This window comes from Vulpes lagopus, chromosome 12 (assembly GCF_018345385.1).
Source record: "Vulpes lagopus strain Blue_001 chromosome 12, ASM1834538v1, whole genome shotgun sequence".
Taxonomy (NCBI): domain Eukaryota; kingdom Metazoa; phylum Chordata; class Mammalia; order Carnivora; family Canidae; genus Vulpes; species Vulpes lagopus.
This window is the reverse complement of record NC_054835.1, coordinates 22,622,373-22,644,218: the sequence shown is the minus strand read 5'-3', so window position 1 is coordinate 22,644,218 and position 21,846 is coordinate 22,622,373. Positions and strand designations below refer to the sequence as shown.

The following is a 21,846-nucleotide window of genomic DNA, read 5'->3' as shown; positions in this document are numbered from 1 at the left end:
CTATATCCATTTAAAAAAAAAAAACAAAAAACTGTCTGGGGGCACCTGGGTGGTTGGTGATTGAGCCTTTGGCTCAGGTCATGATCCCGGGGTCCTGAGATTGAGTTCCACATCAGGCTCCCCTGCCTCTCTCTCTGCCTGTGTCTCTGCCTCTCTCTGTGTGGGTCTCTCATGAATACATAAGTATCTTTTAAAAAAACAAAACAAAACAAAACAAAAAACAACCTTTCTGTGTCTCCCTTGGCCCCCACTCCCTGGAAACTACCATTCTACTTTGTCTTTATGAATTTGACTACCCAGGTCCTTCCTATAAGTGGAATCATACAGTATTTGTCCTTGTGGGTCTGGCTTATTTATTTAGCATCATGTCTTCATGTCATCCACGTTTAGCATGGGGCAGAATGTCCTTCCTTTTAGGGTTGAATAATACTCTACCATCGTATGGACATACCACATTTTGTTTGCTCATTCGTCTGTCAGTGGGCATTTGGGTTGCTTCGACCTCTGGGCTGTTGTCAATGCTGCCGCTGTAACATGAGAATGCAAATACCTATGCGAGTTTCTGCTTCGTCATTCTTTCGTGTCCCTACCCAGAAGTGGAATCACTGGATCAGACGGTAATTCTATTTTTAATCTTTTAATGAACCGCCATACTATTTCTGGCCATAGACTCTTAGACACAAGAGGAAGCTCAGAAACCACACACGCCTGCTTATGGACAGGGAAATGGGACCCTTCTTTCTGCTTGCGTCATGTGAATTGGTAGCCTAGTCCAGATTAGAACACGGGGTTCTCGGTGAGTGCCTCTAGTACCTTCAAAGGCAGCTCTGGGAATGCCTCACAGAGGCACAGTAATTCTGTAGACAGGGGCACAAGAGCCCAGAGACGCAGGGGCCCTTGAAGCCACATGGCCAGCCGGGTAGGTGAGTGGGCATTCTCCTGGCCGCATGCGTTCTAGCTCCCCGGGGCTCAGGGAACCTTCCCCATCCTAAGCTTTCAGGTCTGGAGGCAGAGCCCTTTCCTCCGGTCTCCAAAGCCCCAGCAGGATGGAACTGGATGGTGTGGAAAGAGCACGACACGGAGAGCCTAGGCCTTGCTGTGTGATCTCAGGTGAGTCATTCTCTTTCTGAGACCTCAGGGCCTCAATTTACCCTCCTGTATGGTTGAGAAGAGGCAGCGGAACTCCTGGGACCCTTGTGGCTTTGCTCGTCCCCTTCTGAGGCAGCCTCAGTTCCTGGGGTGTGTGTTTACCCGCTCCCTCTGGTGGAGGCAGGACCAGGGTTCCCCTAGCTCCGAGGTCTTCTGCTTTACAGGTGGGCAGATGACGGCCCTGGGGACCAGGAGCACTGCAAGGAGAGTGGATGGGAATTCAGGCATCCAGACTGCCCAGACAGGAGCACCCCGCACCTTTCCTCTGTGTCCTTGCCATGACTGGAAAGGCATGGGGGGCACCCCAGTCCCTGCTGAGCCTGCGCCATTTGCCCCTAAGAGTCAGCATTGCTGAGGACCCAAGGGGACAGCCACCCCCAAGGCCTTCATCCTTCAGCTCCGGGGAAGGCCCTGGGCCCTGAGGGTCAGCCTGTCACCCTGAGCTCATTAGGGAGGCATAAGGTTCAATATGAGAGTGACACCAAGAGATGGCTGGGTCTCTAATAAACGTCCCCTCCCACCCCAGCTGGCCGGCACTGTGCAAACATTAGGTGGTAGCCAATATCACTTATGTATTACTGAGCACTTAGGCAGCTGTTCTGGGCTTCTGCCCAGAGGGCCCTCCTCCCTTTTCCCATCCAGCCGGCCCCCTGTCTCCTTACCCAGGCCACCTCCTCTCTGCTCTCGCCAGTTTTGTCCTGAGCTGCCCCTGGTTGATCACAAAGTGCAAGCCCGTCACAGCCACACGGAGGCGTCATTACCCCAACATTCCAGCTCAGGAAACTGCCTCTCAGACAGTGTAAGAGGCTCCCTCAAGGGCACGCAGGTGGTAAGTGGTCCAGAGCCAGGGCTGGACCCCAGGCAAGTTTGGGGAATGATCTGAGTCCTGGGGCAGCCTCCCACCTGCTTGGAGCTGTGCTGGGGAGGAAAGGGGGCATTTGGTGCTAGCAAAGTCAGTGACTAAATGAGTGGTTATGCTTTAGAAGCCAGCCATGCTCATGGGTGATGGAGCCCGCAGGCCTGGTCTGGGATTCCAGGACGGACTCTCTCTGATGGCTGTGTGGCTCTGGACCAAGCGCCCAGCTTATTTGAGTGGCTGCTGCTCCATCCTTACCTGGGGAGTCAGAATCATGGGAAACATCCTGCTTGGTGAGGCTGTGAGCCCTGTGCTGTGAAGGAGAGGTTCTGTTCCCACTGGTGGTTACTGTTTTACCCTTATGGGTAGAGCACAGTACTCTCAGGAGAAGCGAGAACTGGAACCTTCTGAAGGAAGACCTGACTCCCACCCAGCCAATTCCAGGAAAGCTTAGCCTCTACCACCGCTAACCCCAGCTGGAGGGGACAGTCGGTCAGGCCTTCCCCTCCACTGACCTACTGTCATTGAGGTCAGAGCCCCAGGAGTCTGAGGGACCTACTGGTCTCACAGCTAAGGCCCAGAGAGGGAAAGGGGCAGGTGCAAAATCACACTGCAATCAGTGGAGGAATGTGGTCCCTCCCAGTTCCAAGCCTCTTGCCTGTGCTGCTGGCCTGGGGCTCAGCAGAGGATCTGTAGACATCTTCTTCTTCTTCTTCTTCTTCTTCTTCTTCTTCTTCTTCTTCTTCTTCTTCTTCTTCTTCTTCTTCTTCTTCTTTTTTAAGATTTTATTTATTTATTTATTTGAGAGAATGAGAGAGAGAGAGAGAGAGAGAGCTCGAACGCACCAGCAGTGGGGAGGGGCAGAGGAAGAAGCAGACTCCCCCTTGAGCAGGGAGCCCTACAAGGGGCTCCATTCCAGGACCCTGAGGTCATGACCTGAGTCGAAGGCAGCCACTTAGCAAGACTGAGCCACCGGGCGCCCCAGATCTGCAGACATCTGGACCTCCTCCTGGGTGAACATTTACAGCAGGGGTCACCAGCAGAGTTCCTGCATGCCCTGTGATGTGGGGTGGAAAGATAACAGGGAGGGATGGAAAAGACTCCAGAAGGCCCAGAGAGCTGGCCTTGCCAACCTGAGGGATGGAAGAGGCCCTGCCATCCACCGTGTGCACAGCAGTGGGCTTGGGGCCGGGCCAGGAATGGGGGATTCAGACTGTGGTGTAGTGATTATCCTGGCCAGCTCCTGGTTCCCATTTTCCAGTTGAGAAAACTGAGGTGTGACGAGGTTCAGTGGTCTCCCCAAGGCTGCACGGCTTTGGTTCTGCCGGGACGCCAGCTTGACCAGCCTCCAGAGGCCCCGCCCTTCTCCCTGGGCCTTACCTTCCCCGTGGGCTTTTGGGCTTTTGGGCAGGCCCAGCCTGGGACTCAGGTTCTGCTCGTTCTGGCTCCTGCCCCTCTCCTGGGGGGGGCGGGGCTGTACTTCTCTCTCTCTCTCTCTCTCTCTCTCTCTCTCTCTCTTACCCCTTGCCCTCTGGCTCTGGTCCGAGCTCCGTGTACGGCCCCTGGGGCTGCCCCCTGGTGAGTGATGACGTCAGACTTAGCACATTGTCATGCCATGGCCACCCCCAGGCTGCATCAGCAGCTGCCTGGCTGAATAATTCATCGAACCTTGTTTACTCTTCCTGGCTGTTAGTGGCTCTCAAAACCCCACCACGGCCTCCTCGCAGGTCCAGCTGCCCTGGCCTCCACCTCCCTCTCCAATTTGGCCACCGGAAAGCTGTTCTGGACCGTGTGCATTGGCCATGAATTATTCAGGCCTCATTTGGCTGGAGCCAAGGCGGATATTGGGGCCGGAGGAGAGTCTGGGCCATGCAGTTCGTCCCATTTGGGGCCACGTGGAAGGTGCACGAGGAAGACAGAGAGATCTCTGTTCCCATCTCTATCTGAGCCGAAACCCAAGTTCTGTTGGATCCAGAGTCATCTGCCAGTTGTGAGCCCCAGGGAGCTGTGTGCCTCTGTGAGAGGCTCCCAAGCCCGAAGCACAGAGACACACACTTAGCTTACTATCAGGCTTCCAGCCTGAGGGTGGACTGCCAGGCCTATGTTCATCAGCGAGGGGATGACACATTCTGTCCAAGGGGCCAGGGACATGGCTCAGGAGTCTGACAACCTACGTGTAAATGCTGATCCCTCTGCCTCGCAGCTGAATAACCTTGGGCAAGTTCCTTAACCTCTCTGTGCTCATTTGTTCCATCTGTCAGGTGAGGATAAGAGTGCCTGCCACCCACAGATCGTCGTGCAGAGTGGACCAGATCATGCCTCTTACATGGCATGGAGTGTCTCACATGATCTACTTACACACCACACTGTGTTTTCACGGCTTGGTTACTTGTTTGCCTCTCCCATCATCCCGAGAGCTTTCTGGAAAGAGATACGGGGTTGTATTTTTCTCAGCAAGAGAAAATAGTTCTTTTCTCCAAGAACGAGGCCTGAGGTGGCTCCTAGTAGATGCTTGGTAAATGCTTCCTGAATGAATGAATAAATGAATGAGTGAGAAATTGCTCTCCAGAGAGGCAATGGGCTGATTTATGGAGCAGTGAGTAAGCTCCTTATTGCCAGGAGTGTTCCATTGGGCCACGATTCACCAGGCATTTCATCGAGAGGATTGATGCCCTGGTTAGAAAGGTGCTTCTACAAGCTCCTCCTCCCTCATTAGCTGCAGTGGTTCCAGGATTTAATGAACACACATGGGTTGTAGGAGTTGGTGGTGGTAGGGGGTGATGAGGACAATGATGGTGATAAAAGGGATAAATCCTATATGTCAGGTGGGGTGAGGTAGACAGAATAAACAGCTGACCCACTGGTCCAGCCTATCATATACTGTGTTCCTCGCAGGCAAGGAATGATGGCTTCTCTGGATTTTAGGTGCTGAGTAAGTACTCGGTTGAATTTTACTACGTGGGTGAGTGTCCCCAGTCCTTAGAGCATCAGGCCGACTCAGGACTTACCCTTTCCCAGTGCAGCATACAAACTCCTTAGTCTGACCCGATCCAGCTTCTGTGGCACTGTTACTTAGTTCTTTGCCTCGGTTTCCCCAGCCGTAAAAGTGGGTCCCCTGAGTCGCTGATCTAAACGGGCTCATCCTGGTCCCCCTGGGCCTGCCTGGCTGGACCCTTAGCCATCGGGCTTCTGGCAGCCACAGACATGGGGGTAGCACACCCACGAGGTGGAGTACTGATAAACTATTTTGATACTTCTGTTGCTTTCAGAAAGACAGCTTCCAGGATTCAAGACCAGGTGGTGCTGGTCTTTTTTTGGAGGTGCTAATTAATAATTTAACTTCATATAATGATAATTTTATCTTGTTGCAGTTTGTGGATTTATGATTATCTCATCCATCCGGTGTCTGGTGCTCAGCATGGAGCGTCTCTCCCGCTGTTTATGGGAGCCTGCTTCTGGGAGAAGTTCCCCACAGGGAGGGGCGCCGTGGGAGGCATCTGCATGGAAGGTCTCCCAAACCCATTTCCTCGGCCCGGCTCCTGGAGTCTGTGCGGTTGGGCAGCTTTCTGCAGTCTCTCAAGGGCTGCTTTGCCCAGGAACGGAGGATGGAGCCAGTGACCTTTCAGCTCCACTCATCTTGGTTTCTGTGGAAATGGGTACCAAGAGGGAGCCCAGAACCAGCCTATCGCAGCGGGAAGGGCTCTGAGAGAGTGTCACAGCTGGCCCACCCTGCCCTCCTCTGTTAGGGGGACTGAGGCTAGAGACAGGAGGTACTGGCCTGGGATAATGAAGCAGCCAGTCACAGGGCTTAGAACCCCCGTCTCCCATGCCCAGTGAAGTCATGCGCCCTTGAGCCTCTCCCTCTTCCACGAGCTGACCCATCCTTCCTGCCCCTCCCCTGAACAGAGAGACTGGCACTTGGTGGGGGGTGGTCCAGGTGCATTTTGCATGGAGGCAAGGAGTGAGCCCTCAGGCCCCCTCCCCCCATGAGGGTTGGGGACCAGAGCACCCTGACTGCTTTTCTTGCTGGCAGGGGACAGATGGGGATAAATCCCCAAAAGAAGGATTTGCAAGCATGGTTGGGGACCCCCCCCCCACCCGCCCCGGAACATAAACAAAACCTTTTCTTGGCCTCAGGTTCTCCTCAGCAGGTGGCATCCTACTTGTCCAGAAGTGAGTGTGGCTTAGGTTCACCTCACCTGGAAGAGACAGTGGAGCTAGGACCAGGGCTAGGAAGCAGTGAGGCTGGAGCAGGAGGCAGGGGCTGAGCTCTGGAGGACCACTGCTGATGTCATCTGCAGCCTCTGAAGGGTCTGAAGCCAGGAACGACCTGACTGCTTAGGTGAGATGCTTGGCCTCTAGGGGCTTCCGTTCATTCTCTTGTGATATAAGGGAGAGTGCTCTGGTTGGATGGCAGAGGCATGTCTGCCCAGACAGGGCGGGCTCAGCTGGGTTTCCTCTGATGCCAGACAGGGCTATGGAGCGGGATGCAACTGTTGGCCTCTTCCCCTCTGTCCACTTGTGGTCTCAGTTTCTCCTCCACCCAAAGCTGGGCTGGGCCCCAGGCCCCAGGTTGGCCTCAGCCTGCACTAATGAGATACTAATGCTCAAGACCAGATTGGCTTTGGCATCAAAGTGTATGGGGACCCTCCTGACAGCTTGAGAAGCCTCCAGCCACTCTGGGCAGCTTGAGCTCTAGGCTGGGATGTTTTTCCAGCAACTGTACCTGTCACTTCTCATTATAGCTGGTGCCCACTGTACCTGCCATGGGGCCGTGGGGCATAACTGGCCCTGTTCTTCCCCAGAGTCCCAGGGAGGCTGAGGCCAGAACTGATGGGATTCCTGGGGCCTCCGGAAGCTTCCTTGGTGCCAGGATCAGGTCTCGGCCATTCCAGATCCCCTTGGCTGTGGCTTAAGTGCGAGATCTCACAAGGATCTCACATGCTCAGAACGACATGATGACTTTTCTCTGTTTTGACTTCTCTGACCTGGGCCTGTGACAGTTTGCATTCAGACAAATCTCAACAATGACACAAGCCTTCTCCCCTGGATGCTTAGAATTCAAGAACTTTAGAAGGTCAGAACTGAGCAGTCCTTAATGATTAGCAAGTGCAGGGGATTTTATTTTTAGCATTTGTTTTTGGTTTGCCTTAAAAATTGTCCAAATAATGCATCTACAAATCAAAAAAATTTTTTAAATATCAAAAGGCTTATAATAAAAAAGCACAGTCTTTCCCCACCCTTCCTACTTCTACTCTTGCTTTTCACAGGGACAGCATATTTTTAGCTCTTTCAGCATTCTGTTTGCTGTGTGCCTTCGTATTTTTAAGTAACGTGAGTACAATGCTGTTTCTTGCTTTATCAGTTGTAGATACCATCTATTGACTTCCCACTATGGTAGGCAAGGATTTCGCTCTGAGACCCACCCCACTTCTGTCCCTTTCTCTTTATATAGATATACTGTACATTTTAGTCAAGTCTAGAACACTATGATGATGATGTAAATGTGGCTCACTTGAGATGCAAGCAATGGATTATGATTTTCTTTCTCATACTTTTGTTCTGTTGTGGCAAAGAAAGTTGGTGCCCTTAGGATGACCTGTCTGCGCCATCCATTTCTCTGTTTCTGTTCCAGTTAGGTAGGGGTCATGGGCTAGAGTTCTCCCTTTGAGCCAAGGCAGTGAAGAGGCTGTCTGCCTCTTCCAGCTCTGGCTTCCCTTGTGAGGAGACCCTGCAGGCTCTGGGTTCCATGGGGTCCTCCAAAGGGAGGACTGGCTGGCTTGTATGGGATCACATGTGAGTGAGAAATAAACTCTTATTGTCTACCATTGACATCTAGTATTAACCACCTGGAAAAATATACCCAGAGGTAACAAGCACCTCATATTTTCAATTATGTTGATTTTTAAAATGTTTTTCCAAATGGCGCATCAGATCTGCCATAGCATTATTATCAGCATTTGTTCACAAACATTGCCTTATATCAACTCCTCTTTCAATCCCTCCTGTTTCCCTGGGTTCTTCCCTCCTGGAGCCCTGAATTCCTTGGACCAGTCTGACCTATTACTCTGTAGACCTGCCGCAAAGTTGTTATCCTGCGAATTTCCTCTTCCAGTCTCCTCTGCTGAATCTCCTGTCTTCCTGGATTCTGTAGTTCAGATTCACCTCCCAAATTGGCCAGAGTACATCATCTGGTAGCTTACTATGTAAAAAAGTGTGCCAAGTGAATTTTTTGAATCCTTCCATATCTAAAAAAAAATATTTATTTTCAACTTCTATCTTAATTGTGTGTCTAGGTATAGAATTCTTTATGGAAAACAATTTCTCCCAAGAATTTAAAAGGTACTGCTTTACTGTTACCTAGTATGCAGTGTTGCTCTTGAGAAGCCTCACAGCCATCCTGACTCATGTTCCTTTCTATGAAACCTGTCCCCTCCTCCCCCAGAGGTCTTAGGATCATCTCTTTGTCCATAGGTTCTGACATTTTACAACAGGATGCCTTGGGGTGGTTCTATGTATTGTTCTGGGTACTTGGTAGGGACTTTGATCTGGAGGTTTTTAAGCCCTGGGAAATATACTCGAATTATTTCTTTGATAATTCCTTTCCTTCCTTTTTCTCTGTTAGCTGGGTGCCAGCTCCTGGGTGGCAACCAGTTTGAGTTAACCTTGGCTGCAATAATGTTACATAACAAACCAACCCCAAACTTGATGGCTTAAAACAAAAGTACTTACTCTCACGGATCTATAGTGGAGCATCACCAATTTAGACTGAACTTGGTTGAGTGGCAGTGTTGCCTGGGCTCCCCATACACCTGGAAGTAGGTTACTGGGGGCTGATCTAAGATGGGGTTGGTTGGTGGAGGTTAGCTCTGCTCTACATGTGTCTCACTCTCATTGTGGGGCCAGTGGGCTAGTCCAGACATGTCATTGGCCTGGTGATGGTAAAGAAGCAAGAGCCCAATTCCATAAGAGCTTTCAAGCCTTTGGTCACACCTGTGGCCACTAATGGCCCAAAGCGAATCAGATGACAGCACCCCAAGTCAAGAGACCCCTTTAGTGGAGTGAATTGCCAAATCACATGACAAAAGGTTTGGATACTGGAATGAGCAAAGAATCAGGGCAATCAATGCAGTCTGCCACACTTCTTTAAATTGTATATATACTTTTTCAGTGCATCTATGCATCTATGCCACACTCACCTACTTTCTACATTTGGTGGACACTGTCTTATAACACACATGTTGTGTGTTTTATGTCACATTTTACATTTTCTTTCTTTCTTTTTAAATATTGTATTTATTTATTCATGAGAGATACAGAGAGAGAGGCAGAGACATAGGCAGAGGGAGAAGCTGGCTCCCCTGCAGGGAGCCGGATGAAGGACTTGATCCCAGGCCCCCAGATCACGTGATCACATCCTGAGCTGAAGGCAGACGTCCAACCACTGAACCACCCAGGAGTCCCTTTCTTTCTTTCTTTCTTTCTTTCTTTCTTTCTTTCTTTCTTTCTTTCTTTCTTTCTTCTTTCTTTCTTTCTTTCTTTCTTTCTTCTTTCTCATTTTTTTAATTAAAGATTTTTTTATTTATTTGAGACAGAAAGAAAGAGAGCACAAGCAAGGGGAGTAGCAGAGGGAGAGGGAGCAGTAGATTCTCTGCCGAGCAGGGCTCCATCCTAGGACCCTGAGATTATGACTTGAGCCAAAGGCAGATGCTTAACTGATTGAGCCATATGGCACCCCACATTTTTTATTTTCTAGAGCTCTTTCCTGTTTTCAAATTTTTCCTTTTTCGTAGTATTCTATTCCTATTTTATGAATGCAATATACATTCTATCTTAATTAGAATATTCTAATTAATATTCTAAATGTAAGGTTTTTACATTCAGAAAAGAGTTTATAATTCTTTACATCATTTCTTTTCCCCCCTGGGTCATACACCTGCCTTTGTTCTGCTTGATTTCTATCTTAGTGATAAGAGCTCACAGCATGGTGTTCTAAAACATAGACTTGGGGGTGACCCCTTAGGCCCATAGCTCAAGTCCATGGCTTATTAACTAGATGACTATTCTTGGGCTTGGCTTCTTTTTTCCTCAGAGTCCTTATCTGTAAAATGAGAACAGAAATAGTAGCTTACCTCAAGAATTATTGGGAGCATTAGAAGAGTCACCACATTTGAAGCACCTGGAAACATCCATTCCTAGCACCCGGCAGGAAACCTTAGTTACCAGTTGTCCATAGTAGGATCTCTCCTCAAATACATGTGTGATACTGAGAAGCTGATTGGCAGTTTAGTGTTGAATTTTGTGGAAAGGTGGACTTCAGTGTGGAGTCCTGGGGTGGGGGGGGAGGGGTGTGGGTTGGTATCCTGCTCTTAAAGTTGGACATCATGTTGGCATTTTAAACTATTCTTTTGTATTCATAACACTTTTTTTCCCCCTATAAAGTGGGTAGCAGTGAGAAGTTCTATGACTTATGGAGCCTTCTCAATGATTTCTGTTTAGATTTCCATGTAATCCCCCCATTTCCAGTTCCAATGGTCACTCTCACCTCTGTGTGGCTGCTACCTGAGCCCCTGGGGTTTGCTATTATTTTAAGAGGCCTGAGGAAAGAAATATGACACAGCTGTCTTTAACTAGAAGTCAAGGCTACATTTTCACACTGTTTGAGCTGCAGAAACTGTCGTTTGATGAATATTTCCATGGCAGCCCATATGTAAAACAGGGAAAAGTAGAAATGCCCTGTGTGGAATGGGGTGAGGTCTGGAGACCCCCACTTACTCTTTCCATGCCAGCATCCCTTGGAGACATTGGATCTCCAGCACCCTCTTTGAAAACCCTGAGACACAACCATCCCTGCCCTCCTTTGATGGATGACCCATACCAGGCAAGGAGAGCAAAATGTCTGGAACTTGGCATCTGACCCCCAGTTCAATGCTCTCCCTTCCATACTTTGTTACATCTGAACAGAGTATGTGGTTGGTTTTCATTTCACCGCTGCAAAAAAGTTAAGGATATAATTTCAACTTCCTCCCCACAAACTCCTGCAGGGTCTAGCATCTCTGACTCTATCTCGACATTCTGTTTTCATCCCTGCCACCACTGGGGATAATGACAAGGGGCCAGGAACTGCTACCTGCCAAGGACAATAGTTCTACCTTTGATTTGTCCTAAAATTTTCTCTTCCCATAATGCAGCCTCCATCAGACTCTGTGATCTGAGTTCTCACTTGTCCCCTTCGGGTGTCCCTGTTCCCATCAGCAGTGCCTCTGCACCCCTAGCCCATGCTTCTGCTCACCTGAAGAGCCTGAAGAGTCATGGATTCTAATGGCCAGACACAGCTGAGAACACCTGTTTCTCTGTCTTGGGCAAAATTCTACCTTCTTTCAAATGTCAACACAAATGACGCCTTTTTGGAGAAGTCTTGCCCTGAGAAAGTTACTGACTGATATCTTGAGATTTATTTATTCTTCTATAAAATGGGTGCTTGGAGCATGCCTTCCTGAGTTTGGGGGAAGATCAAATATGCTCACATAGGACTAGCACAGTGCTGATCAAGCACACACACACACACACACACACACGGGCTCAGTTTAGCCATTTAGCTCTTATTATTGTGTGTGCATCTATTGTAAAAATGTCCCATTCTGTCTTTTGGTGTGGGGCTACTTTTCCACCAGATGGGTGGGTCTCAGCAATAACTGTGCCTTAGAATCACCTGGGGGGGGCGCTTTTTAAAAATTGGGTTCCCTGGACCCCATTTCAGATCAATTGACTCTGAATCTCAGGAGATGGAGCCCAGGCGCCAGCGTTTTAAAAGCCTCCCAGGCCTGGATACTATCAGATAACCAGGACTGAGAATGCTGAGTTGGTCCAGGAGCTGCTTGAGAGCAAAGAGCAGTCTCTGCCCATTTTAAAATTTGTGACATTGTGATTTATACTAAGAAATATATATTTAGTCTTTGTCCCATTTCTGACACAGAGATTTCCTAAAATTCTCAGAATTTCCTAAGTGATTAGAGTGAAAAGGTGTCCTTTTTATGTTAATGAGGCAACTTTTGGGAAAGCCTCTAACTCATTTTAAGGAGTGGGCTGGTTACCAGGAGAGCCAACCCTGTGATTAGAAGGTTGGAGCTTTGAGTCCCTCCCCAACTTTCGGAGAGAGGGGAGGAGAGATGCTGGAGATTGAACACTATTGCCAATGGCCAATGATTTAACCAACCATGCTCATGTATTGAAATTTCCATAAAAACCAAAAAAGTGGACTCTGAGAGCTTCCAGGTTGGTGAACATGTGGCGATCCAGGGAGAATGTTATGCTCTGAGAGCATGGAAGTTCTCCCTTTCTGTGGACCTGGTCCTGTGCATCTCTTCCATCTGGCTGTTCCAGGGTTGTATTCTTTCAAAATAAACCAGTAATCCAGCAAGCAAAATGTTTCTCTGAGATCTATGAGCTGCTCCAATGAATTAATCAAACCCAAGGAGGGGGATCCTTGGAACCTCCAATCTATAGCTGGTCAGTTCAAAGGACAGGTGACACCTGTGGGGCAGGGGTGAGGAAGTGGAGGAGGTAGTTTTGTAGGGCTAAGCCCTTCACGGGAGAGGGGGTAGGCGCTGATGCTATCTCCAGGTAAATAGTGTTAGAATTGAGTTGAGTTTAAGATACCTAGCTGGTGTTGGAAAATTGCATGATGGTTTGGGGGCAAACCCCATACATTGGTCCTGGGTGTCGAGTCGTAGTATCATACACAGCACCTTGCATTCAGGATTCCCTAACTCTTGAATGGATGAATGAATGTTAGATGTGTTAGGAATAGAAGTCAAAGCTGGAATGAGAGGGACTTTGTGGATGAGGGTTTTGCCTTGAGGTGAATTGGAATCAGACCAGACCTGGGTGGCTGATGGGGTTCCAGCAGAGGGCACTGGGATGTCTGTCTGCTCATGCCTGAGGGGGAGGCTCTGCTCCCAGGTCTGGGGATCACTCACCTCACAAAGTGCTTTCATTAGACCTCATCCCAATCCCACAAGTAGGTGCTATTCTTTCTTAATCTTCCTATGATCCCATTGGACGGAGGAGGAAACTGTGGCCTAGAGACATGGTGACTTGACCTCACTCCCACACTCTACCACTGTCTCCCAGTCAGAGAGCTGCAGATCAGGCCAGGGACCTGTGTCTCCTGACACCTGGCCCTGTGCTTGGAGTGAGGCTCAGAGCCACCCCATCTTGTCTTCTGAGAATGAGTCATGCAGCAGGGAGGCTGAGGAGTGGAGAGTCCCCTCTGAGAAGGTGGCTCCAGGACCGGGATTCCTCTTGGGGACAGACGTGTGGGAGGGGGCCTGGGGAAGCTTGGGCTGTAGTAGAACTCCTCTGTGTGTGGTATGTGTGTGTGGTGTGTGTGCCTGCTGCAGCGCTATGCATCATGTGTGCTGCCATATGGGATGCGTGTTTGTCGTTGCCGTAGTGGGTGTGTGCTGTGACTTCAGAGCACCAAGAGCTGCTCAGAGCCAGCTCCTGGCCATTGGGAGACGGACTCCCAAGCTGGGAGTTCAGGGACTCCAGCGGCTGCTCCTCCCCAGGGAAGGCCACAGACCGGAAAGCCCTCTCGCCAAGCCGGAGCTCCAGTGCCCCTGGGGGGGACCCCTTTGTCCAGGACACCACACCTTTCTTCTCCCTGGCCCCACTACCCTCACCAGAGTGGCTTCTTTCCAGAGAAGAAGTGGGCAATATGCAGAGGCGGCTGCCTGTGGCTTTCCCTGCCTTGCCCCCACTCGCTGCCTCGCCCCTGCTGAGCCTCCTCATCTGCCAGGCTGGCTTCTGCGGGAAATTTCCCTGGGCACCTCTACTCCTGACTGCGTGTTAATTGCTTAGTCTCCAGCCTCCCCATCTACCTCGGAACTGGGGAGAGGGTCACCTTGCCACATAACTTTACCCCTGTTTGAACAGGAGGTGGGAGGAGCCAAACGGGGTAGCAGGCTGGGGTGCTGTGGCTACCACAAAGAGGACAATGGGTGTGAGGGGTTCCATACCCCAGGCTGGCCCTCTGCCCCCTCTTCCTTCTTCCACTCCTGGATTTACATGCACAGAGGACTCCTCTCAGGACCTGAAGGTCTTTGAAGAGACACTCCCCCCTAGTTGCCCAGACACCTGTAGGGGATGGGTCAAGCCTGTCTCAGGTGGGAGGAGAGGTCTTTTCCAGGGGATGGTGTGGAGTGAAGGGGTGGTAGCCCAGAGGGGAGCCTGCTTGGAGCTAAGGGAATGGTTTTCATGGGCCAAGACCTCTTCCTCATTTTGCTTCTCATTAGTGACATCGAGGGTGTCTTTTCCCTTGAAAATGACTATCTCTCTCCCCAAACTCTTAGATTTGTCCCACTCTGCATAGCCCCTGCTGCTCAGGCCTTGGATTGACAGGGAGAAAATGGCTTCTTCCTGCATCCTTGGCTGTTCTCTTATTATGTTGAGGGTAAACTAAGGCACAAGGCAGGAAGTCTTTCTTTCCAGGGCAAATGATCTTAATTCCAGTTCTGACCCTGTGACCATCCTATCCTGCTGGGTGACCCTGGGCACATCAATCATCCCCTCTGTGTTTTGGTTTCTTTACCAATAAAAGAACCAAAGACGTTGCCAACATCCCATGCTCTATGACAGTCCCTACCGTTGTGGAGCCAACAACTATATAGGAAACAGTAAGGGATTTACTGTTTTACTTTACAAATAGCATAAGGATTTAAAATCCCAGATCCTGGGATGCCTGGGTGGCTCAGGGGTTGAGCACCTGCCTTCGACTCAGGGCATGATCCCAGGGTCCTGGGATCGAGTCCTTCATCCGGCTCCCTGCATGGAGCCTGCTTCTCCCTCTGTCTGTCTCTGCCTCTCTCTGTGTGTCTCTCATGAATAAATAAATAAAATCTTTAAAAAAATCCCAGATCCAAGGTAGAAAGTGACCAGTGAAGGAAAGAAGAGTTAGCATGGTCTATGGTGGCACTGGGTGGTTGCTGCATTCACTTCTGTTGCCTCAAGGCTGGGGCTTCCCATATGAAGTCAGAGGTCAATGTAAGTGCATGTTCTCTGGTTCCTGCCTCTGCCTTTACCCATAGCCCTCAAAGATTAGAAACCTCTGTAAATGGAGCCATTCCTGGGGGAGAACGAAGGGCTCCCTCTTAAGTCTTAAAAGTACATGAATATTGTCTTAGTAATGTGCTGTACAAATGGGAATGTTTCATTTTGATTATATTTTTACAGACATTTTCCTGGTGACTTTGTGCTATCCTTGTTCTGAGCTCCTAATCCAATCAGTACAAAGACCAAAATAAAGAAAGAAAGTGACTGGGCGGGGAATGGGTTGTGATTGGGTAGGAGAAGATTGAGATTACTGGACTCCTTGATTTAGACAAAATGGATTTGTCTTTCAATCATTTGGAGGGTAATCAATCCCTCCATCACCAGATCCAACTTTGTGTACTTTGGCTTGAACTGGGAAAATCAAAGTCATGGAGTATTAAAACTTGAATTAGTACCAAATATAACAATGTCAGAAGAAGGGAGATGAGGGGACAAATTGCACTTGTGCTTGCTATCTGCAGTATGAACCTAAAGTCCTTTGCTTGTCTTGAAAGGCTATCACCCTGTCTTTTCCTCTACCTTCCCCTTCCCTCTGACACCCACCTGCACCCCACACTCTAGTTCTAGGCTGTGTGCCTTACACTTCCAAACACAGTTCATACCTCAGTGCCTTTGCATTTGCTGTGGTCCTCTCCCCGGATGCCCTCCCAGTCACTTACTTGGAAAATTCCTCCTCCTTATGATCATGCCTCAGGTGTCTCCTAGTCTGTCAGCACCTGTCTAGGCCTCTCCCTTATTCCCTGTGGGGTTTCTTTTTTGTCACTACTGTCTTTTGTACAAATTTGCCTCATGGTCCTTATCATACAAAATGACAGTTGTCTCTGTACAGATCTCTCCTACTAGGCTATGGAATATTTGAGGGAAGTGATGGTGTCTTATTCCTTTCTCTGTACTGAGCATGAGGCCTAGCACACAGCAGGGCCTTAGTATACATTTAGATAATAAATTGAGTGAATGAATGTGTGAATGAATGAATGAATTGGAGAGCATCTGAAGGGGCACCTAGCATAATCTCCTCCTCAAAACTAGAAATCCTTCAATAATAAGGCTCAACAAACTGCGCTCTGTGGACTGAATCCTACCAGATGCCTGTTTGTGTGAATAAAGTTTTATTGGAATACAATTATGTCCATTTGTAGACATATTCCTCATGGCCATTTTTGCACTATAGCAGCAGAGTTGAGTAGTTGGGATCATATCTTCCTCAAAGATCTGGAACTTTACAGAAAAGTTGGCCTACCCCTGGTCTATAGCATTGGCTCTTAATCTTTTTATGGACTAGAGATACCTTTGGGAATCTGATAAAAAGCTTTGAATCCATGCACATATACAGAACATTTGGCATTCGGTTTCATGAGGACTGGTGCACCCTTGAATCCCAGCCATCAATCCCTTCGGGATTCATGGACACAAGGTTAAAATTCTGTTGCTAGTGAGGCTGGAGCTAAGAAGGTGATGGAAAACATGGTACAAGGTACCTTTTAGGAGTAAAAGTCAAATCCCTCAAAAATCAAAACAAAACAATTGCGCTGCCCTAGAGCATCCCTGACATATAGTTGGCCATCTAGTGTATGGTATCTTCAGTCCCATGAAACTCACAACTGTGCATCATATTGCGCTATTGCAAGAACACAGTTTGTGATGAAAGCTCATCGTCACACTCAGCTGAGCTCTTGTAACCAGAACCCACTGGTCCTCCTGGGTCTTGAGATCATGGTCCAATGGGCTCAAGCTCATTTTCTCAGCCGATGAGGAAAGGAAAGAAGAACCAGAAGGCAGAGGAGAGCCTTCCTGCCGTGATCTTCCCAAGGAGAGGCATTGCAAGGAGGGGCAGGGAAGAGAAGCCAGAACTATTACAATTGAACAAATGCAGTCTTGCTTCCTTAAAAACAAGGGGTAGCGGGGAGAATGTGTATGTCTGGGAGTTAATGAAGTCATGAGCAATAGGAGTTAGGCCTCTGGGAAGCAAATTGAGGGCCAAATGAGCTCATTTTTTAGCAGAATTATTAAATTAGTAGTTGAAAGAAACACATTAGACATTATGAATCTTGCTTTTAGCAGAGCCCTTGATAGAGGGTTGCACAGATGCTTGCTGAATTCATTCCACCCAGGATTGGAAGGGGGCTGGCATCGCTGGGCTCCCCAGTGGGACGGCTCGGATGGGGGTGATGTTTAATGAGCTTCTGGGTGAGGCACTATCTTGGGGGCTTTAGGTCTACTACTCCATTCAATCCCCATAGCACTCAGCAAGGAAGGGGTGACTTTCCTCATTTCAGAAGGAAGAGGAGCTCAGAGGAGTGTGGCTCTCTGCCTCAGCTCATATAGAATCAGCAGCTGAACATGTGGTTGAGTCCTGGTCTACCTTAGTCCAAACCCAGAGCTTTTGTCCCTGGGGGTAAGAGACACCTCCCTGCCAGGAGTTCTTGGGTGCCTTGGGAATGGAGCAAAGAACCATGGAAATAAGTCAGGTGGGAGGGTTCAGACAAGAGCCAGCAGGGAGGGCTGAGAGCCTTAGGTAGTGCTGAGTCACAGGTAGGGGGGAAGACTGGCCCTGGTAGCAGGGCTAATTTCATCCACTGGATTTAGAAAGGTATGGCAAATGGATAGGCATTCAGGGAAGGGCAAGGGCATGGAATCCATGTTGTGGAGAATGGTTGAGTGAACAAACAGGGCTGTGCCATTTGCTTGTGATATTCAGGCCAGTCTTGGAAGACGTTGGAGATTGCTGTGGCCTCTGAGGGTTGAGCTGGGTCAGTGATGTGTCATAGGAGTCAAGGAGAACTTGTAAGGAATGAGCTCCCCAACCTTGGAGACATTCCAGGGGCTGGCATAGCTTGGGAGGAGGGCACGACTCCGGGTAAGATAAGAGATCGGCTAAAGTCTCTCTAAACGCTACAATTCTCTATCTTCTGAAGTCAAGCATGAGGAAGGATATTCCTTTTTTTTTTTTTTAATTTCATTTATTTATTCATGAGAGATACAGAGAGAGAGAGGCAGAGACACAGACAGAGGGAGAAGCAGGCTCCATGCAGGGAGCCCGACGCGGGACTTGATCCCAGGACTCCAGGACCACGACCTGGGCCGAAACCGGCGCTAAACCGCTGAGCCACCCAGGCTGCCCGAGGAAGGATATTCCAAGATCAAAGTTCCCCAGAGATTCCTGAAAGATTTGAGGAGTGTAGTAGGACAATCTGTATTTGTCTCTGAGATCTGCTAGTGACCAACCCTGTGCTTGCACACAGAAGGGAAGGACTTAGTAACCCCACAGGCTCTCTTTAGTCTGGGGATTGCTCCCAGGCAGTGGGGTGACTGATAGGCCTTCCCAAATCCTTCCAGCATGAGGGGGAGGAGGCCTTTCACTTCCAGGGAACCTTCTCTAACAGAGAGAGCCAGACCCATCAAAAATAAGAGAGAAGAAGGAAGCCAAGGCAGGAAGAGATGAGAGGGTGCAGTAGTCTAACTCACCTGCCCTACATACCCTTCCAGAGGTCCTAGTGTGTACCGGAATCTCAGACAGACAGGAAATGAGCTGTGGGGAGCCTACTGTGCAGTGGGCAAGGCGAGGCACGTCCCCAGTCTCTCTCATGCAAACTGGACACAGCCAAGTGCCCCAAAAGAGGACAGACAATGAGATGGGTTTGCTCAGAACCAGTAACCTCCTCTATCTGGGACATCTCTGAAGGTGTTAGTGAAGTAGTGATCTTGGTAACACGGAGGAGGATTGGATTGGCCTGGAGGAGAAACACTGCAGGGATGGTGAGAGGATGGGAGGATGGGGGAATGGGGAGAGACAGCCAGATAGATGGAAGAACCCAATTTCCCAGGGCTTTGAATGCCAGGTCTGAGTTCTTAATGAATGCTGGAGGCAACGAGGTGCCATTGAAACTTCCATGTAGGAGAGGGTCAGGATCAGAATCATGTGGCTCCTGGGTGAAGGCCAAGGCTAGAGGCCAGGAGGTCAGGGAGGCAGTTAGTGCAGAATCCAGAGATATGGGCAGCCTCAGGTTGGTTGCTAAGAGGAGCTACTGAAGAGCAAATGTTCTCAGCATGTGTACCTGTGTAAGCACATCTCCAGGTGAATGTTTACTTCTCTGAGTGTACACATTTGGGAGTCAACATGCTTCTGTGTGTCTGTTTACCAGCATGGTTCAGGGTGTGTGATTTTTATCTTGCTGTGGGGGAATATGCATACCTGTCCTAGGGATCACGACACTTTGATTCTGCCTATGAATATGTGTGTGTGCACACGTGTGGGTCGGTGCGTGCACCCATGCACATGCACACCATGCTCAGGCCCCCATCCACCTTTTTTTTTTAAAGTTTTTATTTATCCATTCATGAAAGACACACACACACACACACACACACACACACACAACACACACACAGAGGCAGAGATACAGGCAGAGGGAGAAGCAGGCTCCATACAGGGAACCCAATGTGGGACTAGATCCCGGGTCTCCAGGATCACACCTAGGGCCTAAGGCAGGTGCCAAACCCTGACCCCAGGTGCCCCCCCATCCACCTTAATTCCATCCTTTGCCACCACCGTTCTAGAGACATGGACACTCCACATAGTGTACCATGGGATGGGCTGCGTCCATCACCTTTGGGCTTCCCCATCCCCAGCTGTAGCCATTACCATCACCCACTCCTGCCCTTGCGCTCTTAGATCACCTGGTAATTGCTTTGACCTGCGGGACTAGTGCAACTCCTTCCTGTTTCCATAGCAGAGGGCTAGGAGGATGCTGTGCATGAGGCCTCTGTTACTAGTTGCAGGACAGAAGAGGACCCCACTCTATAATGCCAAGGCTGGCCCTACACCATTCCAGACAAGATCTCGCAAATGCTCTGACCTGGGGCAAAGCTTCATTGATCCTGCTGTTCTTGAGACCTGAGCCAGGAGGCGTGCCCCGATCTGCTCTGCAGGTAGCCTGCAGAGGGCGTGAGAGGCTTCACTCAGGCTGCAGAGTCCCAATCTCCACCCTGTTCTTGACCTATGCAGTAACCTTGGGTTGGACCTCTTTTTAGCCTTAGTTTTCCCGGAGAGAATGGGCCCAGGCTGTCTAACCTGGAGCCCCATCTTGGGTTTGGGGTGAAGGTAACTGGGTTGTTATCTGCTATGCTGAAGTGCGTGGGACTTTTGGGGCTGGTCTTGGTTGGTCAATTCCTTTATCCTAAAAGAGGCATGCTGATTAATGTTTAACGCCTGGCTGTCTTCCTGCAAGAATAAAGTCCTGATCTGCAATGCCTGCCAATTTCTCCGGTGTAAACACTCCTGTGACTGATTTCAGTTCATTAGCATGAAGCTACCAAACATGGAGAGAGAGGTGCACACAATTGGTTCTTGTGAGCTAGTAGGAGTGGCTCCAGCACATCCCTGCTTTTATCCTAAACAACCAACAGCAGCCCAGTCAGAACAGGAATTTCTTTTTTTTTTTTTTTTTTTTTTAAGGATTTTATTTATTTACTCATGAGAGACAGAAAGAGAAAGGCAGAGACATAGGCAGAGGGAGAAGCCGGCTCCCTGCGGGGAGCCCAGTTCAGGACTCAATCTTGGGACCCCGGGATCATGACCTGAGCCAAAGGCAGATGATCAACCACTGACCCACCCAGGCATTCCCAGAGGAGGAATCTAAATCAAAGTCAGACAAGAAGCAAAAGGTCCAGCTTGAGTGCCAAGCACTGGGGCTGAGCGACAGATGAGGCTATAAAGTGAAAAAAGAGCCAGGAAGTTAGGCACTTGGAGGATGAGAAACAGGTTGGGAAGCGTGACGTGTAAGTGGGGCCAGGTCAGGCGGTTCAGGACGGAACTGCGTTATGCTGGGTGATGCATGGACAGCCCAACACGGCCGGAATACATTATCGCCTCCTGCTGTTCCCAGCCTGGGAGGGGGAGGAGGGTGTACGTGATGATGAGGGAGCTGGGCAAATAGACAGGTGTTCCCTGAGCACCAGGGATGACGTCTGAGCAGACTGAGCCAGAGAAGGGCAAATCCAATTCTGTAATTGTTAGGGCATCAATTCTGGTGACGGTCCCATGAGGGTGATGCCAAGGGCCCGGGGAGGGGGGATGCCCTGGCTGACATCATCTGCTATTTCTGGGCCGATTCACAGCCTCCTCCAGTGGGAACTTCCTTCAGGACATAAATCACCCGCATCTTCTCATGGCTGCCTCATCCTCCCGAGAAAACAGGGAATCCGTGCACATAGGCATCCCCTGGAGATGGCACAGAGCGTGGAAAGAATACTGTGATCCTGAGGTCACATGGATCTAACCTCTGCCCCTTCTTAGCAGAAGGGCTTTCGTCAAGTCGTTTCACTTCCCTGACATTCCAGCTCCTCAAATGAATAATAATACCTGTGAGGGACAGAAGTGCCACTACTGTGAAATGGTCTATGTGAAGGGTCTGGATCATTGCAGGTACTCAGTGAACATCAAATCTCATCTCCTTTGTTTCCCCTTTTTTAGAGAATATACTCCCAGTGGCCAATCTGTAGAAACTTCCAGAAGGCGATTGATGTAGATTCCTTTTCTGGTCCCTTGTCTTGCTCTGTGGTGAGTGACTCATGGATGGTGGGAGGCTGCCTTTGGGAGGGTGGAGAGGGTAGTGGGATGACGAGGACTAAGGCATCCACCTGGGTGGGGAGTCTGGCTCTGCTGGGGTTCGAGGGAAGCATGTTTTCTCCCCACAGTGTTCAGACTTCTCCTTAGTAACTTCTCTGTC

General features: G+C 49.5%; 1 long non-coding RNA gene across 3 annotated transcripts in view; it reads left to right on the top strand.

Moving 5' to 3' along the window:
* The first annotated feature begins 672 nt into the window (after positions 1 to 672).
* LOC121473962 overlaps positions 673 to 21,846 on the top strand; it is a 38,904-nt gene continuing 17,730 nt past the window's right edge. For all 3 annotated transcript variants that reach the window (XR_005983268.1, XR_005983267.1, XR_005983266.1), the window contains exons 1-3: positions 673 to 796; positions 994 to 1,110; positions 21,591 to 21,677. This is a non-coding gene — a long non-coding RNA (uncharacterized LOC121473962). The remainder of the gene's footprint in view (positions 797 to 993; positions 1,111 to 21,590; positions 21,678 to 21,846) is intronic.